Source organism: Trichechus manatus, unplaced genomic scaffold, assembly GCF_000243295.1.
Source record: "Trichechus manatus latirostris isolate Lorelei unplaced genomic scaffold, TriManLat1.0 scaffold00202, whole genome shotgun sequence".
Taxonomy (NCBI): domain Eukaryota; kingdom Metazoa; phylum Chordata; class Mammalia; order Sirenia; family Trichechidae; genus Trichechus; species Trichechus manatus.
Window position 1 is genome coordinate 2,098,381 of NW_004444138.1, and position 15,268 is coordinate 2,113,648.

Below are 15,268 nucleotides of genomic sequence, written 5' to 3' on the forward strand. Positions count from 1 at the left end.
AAATGCTGAGATGGGGTATGTCCTCCTAACGTGATGTCATGCCCTGATGTACAAATGCTGATATATTTGTTTAAAAAAAAATCAGTTCCATTATTTTAAATTCATCCATCCTCCTCCCCTCTCAACTACCTGGGCTGTACTATCTTTCTAACACAGTACACTGGGCAGTTCCACAGAAGTACAGGAAATCCTTAGATCTGGGCTGAAAGCAAGCTTTAAGTCTGATCTCCAAGGGCTGGTTAGCTATCTGAGACCTGGCCCCATCTGTGAATGCTGTAATTCTGAAGAAACCAGTATTTCTGGTAACAGATAGAAAGATATCCCGTATTTTTTTAAGAATTAAAAACTTCACCCTTTGCTCTGGAAGAAATATGGAGAAGACCAAAGGAAAGTGAGTTTTGTTTGCTCATTTGAATCAAGGAAGAGAAATTATCTTTAGTTATTTTTTCACAACAGTACCATCAGTTGAACCAAATTTAAGGTGATCAACTTTCCTACCAGGCTTGTTGCACTATCAAAAGGCCCTTCTGGTTTCAAAGCAAAAAATCAAGTAATATGCATTGAAAATGATAAATGATGCTATTAGTTTTATATGTTATAATATCATTGCTAATAGTATTATTTACAATGTGTACTATGTTTTAGGCACTGTGCTAAGAGTTTTATTCATTTATTCATTTTTTTATCCATCCATCCATCCATCCATCCATCCATCCATCCATCCATCCACCCATCCATCCATCCATCCACGCATCCATCCATTTATTCTTTTAACAAAAGTATGAGGGGATTGGCAGTTGAGTGGTAGAATTCTCACTTTTCAAATGGGAGATCTGGGCTCAATTCCCAGCCAAAGCACCTCATGTGCAACCATGTGTCTATCAGTGAAGGCTTGTGTGTTACTGTGGTGCTTGAACAGGTTTCAGGGGAGCTTCCAAAATAAGATGGACTAAGAAGAAAGGTCTGGCTATCTACTTCTGAAAATCAGCCAGTGTAAACCCTCTGGATCACAAAAGTCTGATCTGCAACTGATCGCAGGGATGGTGCAGGACTGGGCAGTGTTTTGTTCTGTTGCACATGGGGTCACCATGAGTCTGGCGCTGACTCCATGATAACTAACAACAACACTTGGTACCTACTGTATACCAGGAACTGTGATAGGTGCTGGGGAAACAGAAGCAAATAAGATAGTCACCATTCTTGCCTACAGGAAGCCCCTAGCCTAGTAGAAAAGGCAGGAATGAAAATAAACAAACCTACAACAAACACCTTAGAACTGATAAGGGTTACAACAATGAAAGCATAGGCTGTCACAGAGGTTGCCCCAGCCTTGTGGCACCAACTTATACAATCTTTTCAATAACCCTATCATCATGCCTACTGAGAAAATAAGGAAACTGAGGGGTGGAGCCAATTAACAGTCAGAAAGTTGCAGAACAAGTTGTCCATGCTTGTTGTGTACCTACCTCCTTATCACCTCTCCAGCTTGGAAATTTTACCCATAAGATTCAACATGGATTTATTTATTTTATTTTTTATTGTAATTTAGATGAAGGTTTACAGAACAAATAATTTCTCATCAACCAGTTAGTACACATATTGTTTTGTGACAATGGTTAACAACCCCACGACATGTCAACACTGTCCCTTCTCAATCTTGGGTTCCCTATTACCAGTTTCCTGTCCCCTCCTGCCTTCTAGACCTTGTTCCTGGGCTGGTGTGCCCCATTGTTTTATGGGGCTGTCTAATCTTTGGCTGAATGGTGAATCTCAGGAATGACTTCATTACTGAGCTAAAAGGGTGTCCGGGGGTCATACTTTGGGGGTTTCTCCAGTCTCTGTAAGGCCAGTAAATCTGGTCTTTTTTTGTGAGTTAGAATTTTGTTACACATTTTTCTCCAGCTCTGTCTGGGATCCTCCATTGTCATCCCTGTCAGAGCAGTCAGTGGTGGTAGCTGGGCACCATCTGGTTGTACTGGACTCAGTCTGGTGGAGGCCATGGTAGTTGTGGTCCATTAGTCCTTTGAGCTAACCTTTCCCTTGTATCTTGTTCTCTTCATTCCCCTTGCTCCCGAAGGGGTTAGACCAGCGGAGTATCTTAGATGGCTGCTCACAGGCTTTTAAGACCCCAGATGCTACTCACCAAGGTAGAAACAACATGGATTTATTTTTGACGACCTTAGAATCTGGGTAGGTTTAGATGCCCCAGAACATGCTGGAGATACCAAGGAAAGTATACTCCGGGTGGAGGATGATGTATTGCACCAAGAATTTTAGTACAAACAACCACCCAAACACCTGGAAGTCAGTGGATATTTTCTAGGTGTCACCGAGTTTTTCGTGTGTGGTAAGATTGCATTCTTCTGGAATGATCCTGAAATGTAATACCCTATTGATAAAGTGTATCCACTGTTTACTGTCCTTTTCTTATGGCCTTAGAAGGTGGAGGGTTCTATTTTTTCAGAAGTGGTCAGGGACCATCCAAATGCAGCCTTCCTCCATTAATCTAACTCTAACATTTTAATCAATGTCTGCCATTACCCTTAGCTGCTGTAGAGTTGACTCTGACTTTTGATGACCCCACGTGTGTCAGAGTAAAACTGTGTTTCATAAAGTTTTCAGTGGCTGGTTTTTCAGAAGTAGATTGCCAGGCCTTTCTTTTGAGGTGCTGCTGGGTAGACTTGAACCTCCAACTTTTCAGTTAGCAGCCAGGTGTGTTAACAGTTTGTAATACCCAAAACAGAAAAACCAAACAAAACCCAAACCAGTTGTTGAGTTGACTCCAATTCATGGTGACCCTATGCATGCAGAGTAGAACTGTGCTCCATGGGGTTTTCAAGGCTGTGATCTTTTGGGAGTAGATCACCAGGCCTTTCATCTAAGGTGACTCTGGGTGGTTTTGAACTGCCAACCTTTCTGTTAGTAGCTAAGCACTTAACTGTTTGTGCCACCAAGGGACTCCTTAACCAGTGTAGACTCTCTTTCTGGTCCCATTCTGAGTGTGAATCCTTTCATTATCTGGAAAGGTAAGCTCGCACCTACTTAGAAGGAAAGAGGGGCCACCCTCATTTCAACCCATAGGACCTTGTCTCTAGGGCTGTGGTCACCATGTTATAACCACATGGGCCACCCTGGCTGGGCCCATATTTCTTTGTCCCACTCTAAGTGGTGGGAATTACAATTACTCTCTGCAGTTCCCCTGGATGCCCCTACCCAGTTGGGGAAAAGTTACCTCCTTGTAGGGGATGAGGTCAGTTCTGATGGAGCAGGCTTGTGTGGGCCACTTAGGCAGGGTCCCCTTGGAGCAGCGCTGGGCCTCACAAAGGCCCCAAGTTAGCCACACGCCCATGACTAGGGCCTTCTGCCCTTGCGGTTAGCCACGCTGCTGGTGCACACACCAGACTCTCTAAGCTGCAGCCTGCTGCGCTGTTCCCGTGACAATTCACCTTGCTTCAGGAGATAGCTTTGTTTAATGTTTCAGAAAACTGCTGTGGGCCTCAAAAGCTTTCCAGGCAGAGTAATTCTAATTAACATAGAGGCTTCCTGGGAAAACCATTTTGCGGGCCTCAAAGAACCTTTGACTGGTTCTCTAAACTTGCACGAGTGTCCGTGGAATCTTTTCGGCCATGGAGGCTTACCTAACGGTGGCTCTTCAATCAGAAATGTAGGGGGTTCCTGTAGGCAGTGGCTCTCATTGCCCTGAGTCAAGTGAGGAGTTGGCAGATACTCCCCCATCTCCTGTGACAATTGGCCTAGAGAAATGGGGGAGAAGGGAACTGTCCTGTGCCTCCCACAACTCCCTGCAATCCAACCCATGGGTATACAAGACCTCTCGCCTTCTTCATTTCCACCAGCCACTGAAAACACTATGCCATTTGCTCATCCACCCACTTATCCGTTCAACATGTCTGTTCCAGCATCAACCACATGCTGGGCTGGGCTCTCAGCAGGGAATGTAGTGGAGAACCTCCCTGAGTCCTGTTCTGGTGGGAGACAGATAACAAAGAAAGAGGAAATGCACCCTGTAACGTCAGATAGCAAAGGGCGGAGGGTATGGGAGTGTGCAGGCCTGTCTGAGAGGTTGTATCTGAGTAGAGATCTGAGTGAAGCTGGGAGAGTCCCATGAACATCTAGGGGAGGAACATTCCAGGCACAGGGGAGAGGAGGTATGCAGATCCTGGGATGGAAGTGAGCTTTGCCTGTTCCAGGAGCACCAGGAAGGCTGGTATCACTGGAGACAAGAGAGCTGGGAGGAGTGGCAGCAGGTGAGATTGGCCAGAGGCATGGAATATCACCTTTCAATCTCTGATACACGGCCCTTTTCCATAGGGCCATCATTGATAAATATGTTCTTGTGGTGAAATGAGTTCCTTTATGTGGCCTTTTGCCTTGGTTCTTTGGAAAAACAGCTTGAGAGATTTTTTTTCTCCCTAAACCCTGAGGAGTTACCTTTGCCTTATTTTTCTACCCCAGAAGATTTGTTGCTTTTGTCCAGTTGATTGTTGTTTCGTGGGTAAGCTGTAAACAACTTGATGGTTTGATAATTTTGTCTAGCCCTAGGCTGCAGTCTGCCCTGTGATTCGTCTGTTTTATGCACCTTGCAGGGACTGGTTGATTTACTATGCAAATTGAGTGATTTGTGGTCCACGGAGGGGATTGGTCAGTTTGTGGTTCTGATGGGAGGGCCATGCTTTGAAATTAACAAGGAGTTTGCTTATATAAGCAGCCAACTTCACAGAGGTTTTCAGAGACAAAAAGACAGAAGGGAGAAGAGGGAAGAAGCAGAGAGAGGAGGTAAAGAACCTCCTAAAAGAGCTGTAACACTGGTCAAAGGCTGTAACACTGAAGACGGTGAGGAGCCTACAAGGGGTCCTGTGGCAGAGCTGGTGGTGACAGGCGTGGAAGAGGCCCTAAAGCAGAGTTAGTGGTGACAGCAGAAATTTGCTGCTAGTGAAAGCAGCTAAGAGAGCTGAGTAAGCTGCTACACTGGCTATGAGCTGGGCCAGTTTGCAATGGAGAGGTTGAAGGCAGAGAGGCCTGCACAGCTGAGAGGGGGTGTGCACGGCCAAAAGGGAGCGTGCGTGGCCAAGAAAAGGCCTGTCCTAAGGGAGTCAAGAGAAGGTCTGTCCTGAGGGAGCCAAAAGAGTGTGTGTAGGGCCAAGAGGAGTTGTGCATGGCCAAGAGGAAGGGTGACCTGCTTGTATGGCAGAGAGGAGAGTATGGCCTGCCTGCTGGCATGGCTGAGAAAGTCCTGAATGAGCTGCACTGGTTGGAAACTGCTCTGCACCGAAGAAAGGAGGGATGTTGTCTTAGTTATCTAGTGCTGCTATAGCAGAAATACCACAAGTGGATGGCTTTAACAAACAGAAATTTATTCTCTCACAGTTTAGGAGGTTAGAAGTCCGAATTCAGGGTGCCAGCTTCAGGGGAAGGCTCTCTCTCTCTGTTGGCTCTGGGGGAAGGTCCTTGTCATCAGTCTTCCCCTGGTCTAGGAGCGTCTCAGCACAGGGACCCTTGGTCCAAAGGATGTGCATGCTCCTGGCTCTTCTTGCTTAGTAGTAATGAGGTCCCTCTCCTCTCTGCTAGATTCTCTCTTTTATCTCTCAAAAGAGATTGACTGAAGATACAATCTAATCCTGTAGATTGAGTCCTGCCTTATTAACATAACTGCCTCTAATCCTGCCTCATTAACATCATAGAGGTTAGGATTTACAGCACATAGGATAATCACATCAGATGACAAAATGGTGGACAACCACACAATACTGGGAATCATGACCTAGCCAAGTTGACACGCATTTTTGGGGGACACAATTCAATCCATAACAGATGTGCTCTCCACCTCAGAGGAACCTTACAGATCTTGCCTATGTGCTTCCTGATCCCGATTCTGGGTCATAGCCTGTCACCTCCAAGTTGATCCTGATCCCGAGTTATAGCCTGTTACTTCCTTAATAAACAACTTAACTGTAAGTATGGTCTGTGAGTTCTGTGTGGCCACTGCAATGAATTATCAAACCCAGCAGAAAAGTAAAGAGTGCTGTGAGGGGGGATGGCTGGTGTCAAAAATGGTGAAGAAATGGGAGAGCCGAGTTATGTTTGACCTCTGCCCCACAGGAACCAGTTTTGTGCTGATCCTAATTCTTATTATTCCTTGGGAATTTAACTAAGTTCTGACACTACTACAATATAGTTCTCTATGGCTGGGTCTCATTCCCTCCTTGGAGAGTAATGGTTCTCAATCAGGACTACTTTGTCCCTCAAGGAACATTGGGCAATGTTTGGAGATATTTTTGGTTGTTACAAATGGGCGTGGGGTGCTACTGCTATCTAGTGGTTAGAGGCCAAGGATGCTGTTAAACATCCTACAGTGCACAGGACAGCGCCCCCCCCCCCAACAAGGAGTTGTTGTTGGTGATGCCGTGAAGTTGATTCTGATTCATGGCAACCCCATGTGTTACAGAGTGGAACTGCTTCAAAGGGTTTTCTTGGCTGTAATCTTAATGGAAGCAGATTGCCAGGCCTTTTTTTCCATGGTACCGCTGGGTGGGTTTGAACCACCAACCTTTAGGTTAGCAGCAGTCCAGTACAAACTGTTTGCACCGCCTAGGGACCTTCAACAAAGAATTATCTGATCCAAAATGCCAACGCTGCTGAGGTTGAGAAACTCTGTTAGTGTCCTTGCCACCTCTCGGAAGGCCGGGCAGTTTTGTCCCTGGCTGTCCTTGGTCCCTGTTGTGGATAGGACAATGGCGGTGATAGAGGGGGAAGAGGTGTTGCTGCCTCTGCAAAAGCCATCCCCTAGCAGGAGCACTTCCACGTGTCACAGGTGAGACCCATGCCCACTGTGAAGGGGACAGGGCAGACCACCTGCCTGAAGTCTTCCCACATCTAAGCTTTAAACCGTGAGCCCTGGTCCAGGGGACAGACAGATCAGCCCAGACCCGTGGCCGTCGAGTTGATTTTGACTCATGGAGACCCCATGTGCTACAGAGTAGAACTGCTCCATAGGGTTTTCTTGGCTGTAATCTTTATGCATGCAAATCTCCAGGAATTTCTTCTGCAGCACTGCTGGGTGGGTTTGAACCATCAAACGTCTGGTTAGTAGTACAGTGCAAAGCATATGCACCACCCAGGGGCTCTGATGGACAAGTGGCTTCCTTTCCTGATTGCTGTGTCCAAGCTCGTGCTGGTCGAGCCCAACTCTCAGGGTGCTCACTGAACTAAACATTTGTTCACCTTAATCTACCTGACCTGCACAAGAACCCTCCTGGGAGATGCCATTAGCCTCTTTATACACGCTAAGGCATTGCGCCTTGGTTGGTAAATTCCGGCCCTAGGGCCTTTGCCTGGAATGTTCTCTCCTTACCTTCCCGAAGCCTGTTCATTATTCAGGTCTCAGCTCGAACGTTATCTCCCTGCAGAGCCCTCACACCCTCCAAACCAGGTGCCCAGTGGCCTCTGCCTTTACCCTGGCCTCCCTACCCCCACTGTGTGGCAGTCCCTCAGCTTGTCCTCTCCAGGTTCCTTGCACTGGGTCCTCCTCTTTCTTTGCTCCCCTCACCTCCATTAAACATCTGCCCTGTATCAGAAGGTCCCTGGGTTTGAGATAGACTACTAACCTAAAAATTGGTGGTTTGAACCTACCCAGCAGTGCTGCAGAAGAAAGGCCTGGTGATCTGCTTCCATAAAGATTACAGCCAAGAAAACCCTATGGGGCAGTTCTACTCTGAACACATGGGTTCACCATGAGTCCACTGACTGGACAGCAGTAGGCTTTTTTTTTTTCTTTTCTTTTTGCCCTGTGTCACAGTCCCTCAGGGCGCTGGAAGCTGTGGTGAGCTGTCTGGGCTAAGGTGTGGGTGGCTGACAGAGGGGTGATGTGCTGCTTCATACAGACCCCCTGGCAAATGGAGATGCAGGGAAAGGTAGGCAGGCCTTGGAGTGGAACAGGGCGGGGCTTTGGAGGGAAGAAGGGTGGTGGTGGACTGCAGGCTTTATCTAATTCACGTCTGGGAGGGGCCAGTCTTATCTAGTGGCTGCCTGCTGTTGCCTCCCGCCAACTCCCCAGACGCAGCCCCTGTGGTTACCTCCAGAAACAGAGCTGTATGAAAGCAGAGGAGAAGCGCGTGGGAGCCCCATCCTCCAAGCTGGTGAATGCGCTACACTGTTACTATGCTCTTACTCCAGACTCTTCACCACGCCCCGCACCCACCCCGCCAACCCCAGCGCACCTGCTTTCCAGCCTCTTGCTTTCGCTTAAATGATTCTGCTTTTTTCTTACGCATCTGCTAGAAGACTGGGTAAATCCTGAGAACATGAAAAAACCAAAATCCCGTTGCCGTCAAGTCGATTCCGACTCATAGCGACCCGACAGGACAGAGTAGAACCGCACCATATGGTTTCCAAGGAGAAGCTGGTGGAATCGAACTGCTGACCTTTTGGTTGGCAGCCGATTTCATCAAACAGCCCCCATAAATCCTCCATTCCATTCTTTGACCTTGAAGCATGGCTCAAAACCAAACCGTTTGCTATGAAAATAGCATCTTTTTTCTAAAAGGGGGTTTGAGATGTGCAGGCCCGCCGCTGCTGTCACTCTACCGGCAAGTAGACTCAAAGTTAACTTTGGGACCATCTCCTGGAAGAGCAGGACCCTAAACCCAAAAAGGGGCCTAAGGGGATCTGAGCAAATTCCATCTCCGCGGCTTTCTGGTAATGGGGGAAGATAACGCCTAACATCGGGGATCCGAGGCTGAGCATTTGCAGACAGTTTCTGCCTCTCCTTGGAGTGGCCGGCGCTTTGCCGCTTTAGCGAGTCTAGAGCAGCTGCGGCCGAGGTTCAGGGCGGCAGAGGTTCGGGGCGCCCTCCCCAACTCCAGCCTCCCCGCCTCGCGGGCCTCTTCACCTATCAGATTGCATGTGCGCATCGCCGCGCTGCTCCGCCCACCTCTCAATGCGGGGCGGAGGGGAAAGCACCATCCTCCGCCGGCGCGCGGCCCGGTGGAGGACCGAGCCGCCAACCGCCGCCTCAGCCCCCTGGGATGCAGCGCTGAGCCCGCAGCAGGTGTCTGGCCCCACCGGGCGGCCCAGGGATGGCCCGGCGCACGGTAAGGGCCGCGGGAAGGTGGCGCGCGGAGAGCCTGGTGCTGTGGCGGAGCGCGCGGGCGGGCGGTGCTCGCCGCTCACTCTTGGGGACCTCGTACTGCGGGGTCTGACGGTTACTGTTACCTGCTAATTCAGGAGAGGCAAAGAAGTGATCACACATTTCATCAGACTTGGTTTTACATGGTATTCATTTACAAGGTCTTGTCGGCACACCGCACACCGAGGAAGTTGTGTTACTGGGTGGACACGGTGCACCCATAGGATTAGGAAAGTCACATCTCATAGAAACAGCTCACAATTAAACCGAAGAACCCAATCTTAAAAAAAAAAAAAAAAAAAAAAATCAAAACTCTAAGCACCTGGCGCAGGCATCTCTGCGCAAAGTGTGTGGGAGGCTGGCAGGCAAGATTGTGGAAAAGGCATCTTTCGCTAAGGAATGACAGTAGGGGTTTTGACTTTGCGGAAGAGACGTTCCTCAATGCATTTTTGCAATACCTGTATTAGTAATTTGTGTGTGTGTGTGTGTGTGTGATTAAGTGCTGCATGCAGTAAATACTTGTGTCTGAATAACTATTTTTAAAAAATACTGTTGCACTTTCTATTTAGGTTTCTGACCATTTGAGGATAAATACACCCCCAATAACAGGAAACCCTTTGCAAACATACAGATATTGTAATATTATTTTTCACTCTTTTACATTCGCGTGACAAATCTAAAAAAATCTGTTATGTATAGCAGCCTTTTGTAAACATTTACATCACCTCCCATCTCTGTGTCTCTCTCAACTACTCTTTCTCCCTTCTTCAGTGAGACCTGAGGAGGAGTAGAGTTTAAAAAAGATAGAGATCTGGAGAAGTGTCCTATTCCAATGAGGGCTGGGGGTGGGGATGGCTGTTCTTTAGAGCATTTTGTGGAGGGAGGAAATTCTTAGAGTCACATTTGTGGGTGGGTGAAAGCATGCTAATTCTACCCATCCTTACCTGTAAGAAAAATTTTCAATTAAATGATAGGACCTGGTATATGTCCCATCATTTCTGGTGTTTACTCTTTAATACAGGTGCATGTAATATTCAAATTCATTTTCAAAGAGAGAGCATTTAATATCTTTCTTTTAAAGAATGGCTGCATCTCTGTTAAGATCCACTGCCTATCACCTTTCATTTTTTCTCCTTTTTTTCAAGCCTGGTTATCTTTTATAGTTCTTTTCTTAAGGTAAATTCCAAAAGAATAAGACAGCTGTGTGCAGGGAGGCTCTCCAAGCGAGGGCCATGGCATTTTAGCTCCAGGGAATGCATCTCGGAAAGTAAAGATAATTGACAAGGACGGTGTTATCTTTGGAAAGGTTCTTCCGTGGTCTCACCCTTGCAGGAACAAGGGAGAATGAAGAAAACTAAAGATACAAAGGAAAGATTAGTCCAAAGGACTAATGGACCACAACTATCACGGCCTCCAGCAGACTGAGTCCAGTACAACTAGATGGTGCCTGGCTACCACCACTGACTGCTCTGACAGGGATCACAATAAAGGGTCCCAGACAGAGCTGGAGAAAAATGTAGAAAATTCTAATTCACACACAAAGAAACCAGATTTACTGGCCTGACAGAGACCAGAGAAACTCCAAGAGTATGGCCCCCGGACACCCTTTTAGCTCAGTAATGAAGTCACTCCTGAGATTCACCCTTCAGCCCAAGATTAGACAGGCCCATAAAACAAAACGAGACTAATGGGGCACACCAACCCGGGGGCAAGGACTAGAAGGCAGGAGGGGACAGGAAAGCTGGTAATAGGGAACCCAAGGTCGACAAGGGAGAGTGTTGACATGTCATGGGGTTGTTAACCAATGTCATAAAGCAATATGTGTACTAACTGTTTAATGAGAAGCTAGTCCTGTAAACCTTCATCTAAAGTACAATAAAGAAAATCCAGTAAAAAATTAAAAATCTTCTTAATAAGGTTTCTAAGCAGTTAGTTTGAATAAACAGGGACTACCGATAATGTCTGATTTTATGAGATTGTACGTAACTCTTTTTTTTTTTTTTTTAACTGGCCTACTATGGCCAAGGAGTCTCTGGGCGGTGCTGACAGTTAACACACTCGGCTGCTAACCAAAAGGTTGATGGTTCGAGTCCACCCAGAGGTGCCTTGGAAGAAAGGCCTGGTGATCTACTTCTGAAAACTCAGCTGTTAAAAACTCTATGGAGCACAGTCTGACTCTGACACACATGGGGTCGCCATGAGTCAGAGCTGACTTGTTTGCAACTGATTGCTATGGTCAAGCTCCCTCACATGAGTGGTACAAGGTTATTTTCAGCAGGGAACCGCAGAGTGCGCCCTGCTTCCTCAATCTGTCTCCTCTGCAGGCGCTTAAGGATTGCAGACTGAGGCCAGTTTGGACCAATCCGAAGGGTGTCAGGGGCTCTGTCTCCTCGGTTGGCTTTGGGCTGAGCCCAGGCACTGATGTTCTAGGGAAGCCCCTTTGTCCTTCTGGGGATGCTCGTCCATTGGACTGGGCTTCTGGTCAAATTTCCACGTGGTTTTCTGCAAGGACTAGATCCTGGATCTGAATCCTGGTTGCAGTGGCCCTGAAAAGCTGCCTGGCCCTGCCAGCTTCTTCTTCCTAGGGTGTACGCAGGTGCATCTCAGTACTCAACAGATGCTGATTGGATAGAAACCTGCCTTGATCCTGATGGGTCTTGAACTCCCATATCGCACCCCCTGGCTATGACTGTTAACAGTCGGGAGACCAGAACCTTATTTGCTGTCCCATCCCATATGGGTGCTTCTGGGTGACTCAGGTTTTTATAACCTGCTGCAGATGCTGGGGTTGTTGAACTTCCTCTTTCTGCTCCCATATCTCACTTCCCTGTCCCCAGGATACACCCTTGCTGGACTGGGGCTCCTCCAGTCCTCCTAGTTCCAAGTTCCTCTCCTTTGACCTTGCAGAAAAACCCACTGCTACGGAGCTGATTCTGACTCATAGGCGACCCTATAGGACAGAGTAGAACTGCCCCATAGGGTTTACAAGGCTGTAAATCATTAAGGAAGCTGACTGCCGTATCTTTCTCCCGTGGAGTGGCTGGTGGGTTCAAACAGCCAACCTTTTGATTAGTAGTGGAGCACTTAACCATTGCTCCATTATTATTTCATAGGGGGTGATAGACACATACATACACACACACATATATATATATATGTGTGTGTGTATGTATGGGGCCCCGGTGGTACAGTAGTTAAGCATTTGGCTGCTAACCAAAAGGTTGGCAGTTTGAATCTGCCAGCCGCTCCTTGGAAACCGTATGGGGCAGTTCTACTCTGTCCTATAGGGTTGCTATGAGTTGGAACTGACTCGACGGCAACGGGTATATATATGTATAGTTTCAGAAGAGTGTCAGGGATATAATAAGTGCTACTTTGTGGTCGTTGTCAGGTGCTGACAAGTCACTTCCGTTTTATAGCGACCCTGTGTACAACAGAACGAACACTGCCCGATCTCGCGCCATCCTCGTAATCGCTGTGCTTGAGCCCATTGTTGCAGCTACTGTGTCAATCCGTCTCCTTGAGGGTCTGCCTCTTTTTTGTTGACCCTCTACTTTACCAAGTGCTAGATAATTTATAGCAATTATTATTTGCCTATTATGTGCCAAAAGGTCCCTAGGAGGCACAAACAATTTGTGCTTGGCTGCTAACCAAAAGTTTGGCAGTCCGAATCCACCCAGTGGCACCTCAGAAGAAAGATTTGGCAATCTATTTCTGTAAGATTTAAAAAAAAAACCCAAACCAGTTACCATTGAGTTGATTCTGACTCATGTGACCCTATGGGTACAGAGTAGAACTTCGTTCCATAGGGTTTTGATGGCTGTGACCTTTAGGAAGCAGATCACCAGGCCTTTCTTCTGAGGGGCTTCTGGGTTGCTCTGAACTGCCGCCTACCTTTTGTGCCACCCCGGGACTCCGTGAAAACTTTATGGAGTGCAGACTACTCCGACACACACAGGTCACCAGGAATCAGAATCGACTCTATGGCAATGGGTTTTTTACTATGTGCCAAGCACTTTACCAGGCTGGATAATACTGTTTTTGATTAAGAATGAGGTATGAAAATAAAGAAACAAAACTGGTTTCCTTTTATTTAATAAAAAAAAGAACTTGGTTTTAAAAGTAATTGTCGAAATGGTATGCTAGAACTATTTTGAGCAACAGCAGAATTACTGGAACAAGATGGCTAATGTTAGGGAAGAAGATTTAGTTTATTGTCTAAATTTCTGTCCCCTCCCCGTTTTTAGCCTCTGATTCTCTGTAGTTATCCGAAGCCATTCCTGAATGTTCTGATGTCAGTTAACAGCTCTGTGTATTCTGTTCCTCACTGCTTCTCATTTTTTTGTTTCGTAGAAATGTTTGGTTCTCAGTGTGTTTCCTCAACTCTGAGAGTTCGTTTTTTTCTCTTTCTGGCTGCTTGTCATCTCAGGTTGCCTTTCCCGTTTTGCTGATTTCATGTTCTCCTTAATTTCTCATTAGCAGTAAATGATTGATTGTGAAGACTTGTCTTCTGTCTCTGGGAGTATCTTTTCTTCCAGCCTGGCTTCTTCATTTGTTGTTTGCACATTCCCCTCCTTTCCTCTCTCCTTCCTCTCTCCCTGCAGTCCTCTTTCCCTTCCTTATTGTAGTATTTACGCATACGTCCTATGCCATTTCTTTTTATTCTAAGCATTTTTAACAAGGTCAGGTTGAGCTGTACCTGCAGAAAGAATTTGAATGAATTAGCCTTGTTTGCTTCTCTCCTTTGTGAACGATGTTCCCTCCTCAGAGCTTCAGTTTGTGTACAGGATGTTATGTTTTACTTGCTTTTCAGTTGCTCGAAGATATGAAGGAGGAAAAGGTGCAGCTGGAGTCATGGGTAGTCCTGACTGATGGATTTAAGCTCAGTCTTTGTTTTTGCCCTATAATTTTATTAAAAGTTGCTTTAAGGGTACACTCAGGTTTCAGATTATATCAAATTACATCATTACATAACTGCCAAATTACATCATGACGTAACTGCCAAACCACGGAGAATCGTGGCCCAGCCAAGCTCACAGATAACCTTAACTTTGTAAGTAATGAACTTTGGTGTTCATTACCGCCAGAAGTATGTTCTTACTGTGCAAAATAGTTGGATAGTAGATTTTTTACCATTGTCATAAATGTGAAATGTTGGATAACGAGATAGTCGATAAGTGAGGAGTGGGTGTATTTTCATTTATGATTTGTACTTTTTTGTCTTAAGAAATTCTTCCTCACGCTAAGGTTTTAAAGATATTCTTATATATCTTCTTCTATAAGTTTTAAAGTTTTGCTTTTTCACATTTAAGCGTTTAATCCTCTTGGATTTGTTTTTGGTATGTTGAGAGTTAGGGATTCAAATTTAATTTTTCCATATAAATAATCAGCAAGCCCAGATCTTGGTTTAATTGTCGGTACTTTCCTTTACTATTTGTAGTACCATTTCTTTCATACATGTGTAGATCTGTTTCTGGGTTCTGTTCTGTTTTATTGGTCTATCTTTCTACATCTCACAAATACCTCATTGACTTAATTAGTGTGGTCTTGTAGTAAGCTTAGATGTATAGAGCAAATGTCCCCATCTTGTTTTTCTTTATAATGCGTTTAGCTATTTTTTGTTGCCTTTTGTTGCACTTACGAGTTTTAAGTTCAGCTGTCAAGTTCAATCCAAAAACGCATGTGCCCTGGTGGCGCAGTGGTTAAACACTTAGCTGCTAAACCAGAGGTCGGTAGTCTGAACCTACCAGCTGCTCTGCAGGAGAAAGATGTGACAGTCTGCTTCCATAAAGATTACAGCCTTGGAAACCCTATGGGGCACTTCTGCCCTGTCCTGCAGGGTTGCTATGAGTCAGAATCACCTCAGTGGCACACAACAACAACAGATTTGTGAACTCTTGATTCTGTTTTTGGATTGGCATATTTTGTCTATCTCTGCCCAGTTCTTTATTGCCTTAATTTCTGTGTCTATATAATAAGTCTTGTTTTGGGAAGTTGAATTTCTCCACCTTGTTTTTAGCCGTTTTCCCTGGTCTTTTGGGTAGAAACAACATCTTTATGATATTGAGTCTGTTTATGAACAAGGTATGTTTTTGTCGTTTGGTGCCTTCAAGTCAGCTCTGACTC

At 46.0% G+C, this 15,268-nt stretch overlaps 1 protein-coding gene across 1 annotated transcript in view; it reads left to right on the forward strand.

Moving 5' to 3' along the window:
- Positions 1-8,982: 8,982 nt before the first annotated feature.
- Positions 8,983-15,268, forward strand: part of B3GALT5 (beta-1,3-galactosyltransferase 5) — a 53,846-nt gene continuing 47,560 nt past the window's right edge. Inside the window, exon 1 of the mRNA XM_004388001.2 lies at positions 8,983-9,107. The gene's annotated coding sequence lies outside the window, so the exon portion shown is untranslated. The remainder of the gene's footprint in view (positions 9,108-15,268) is intronic.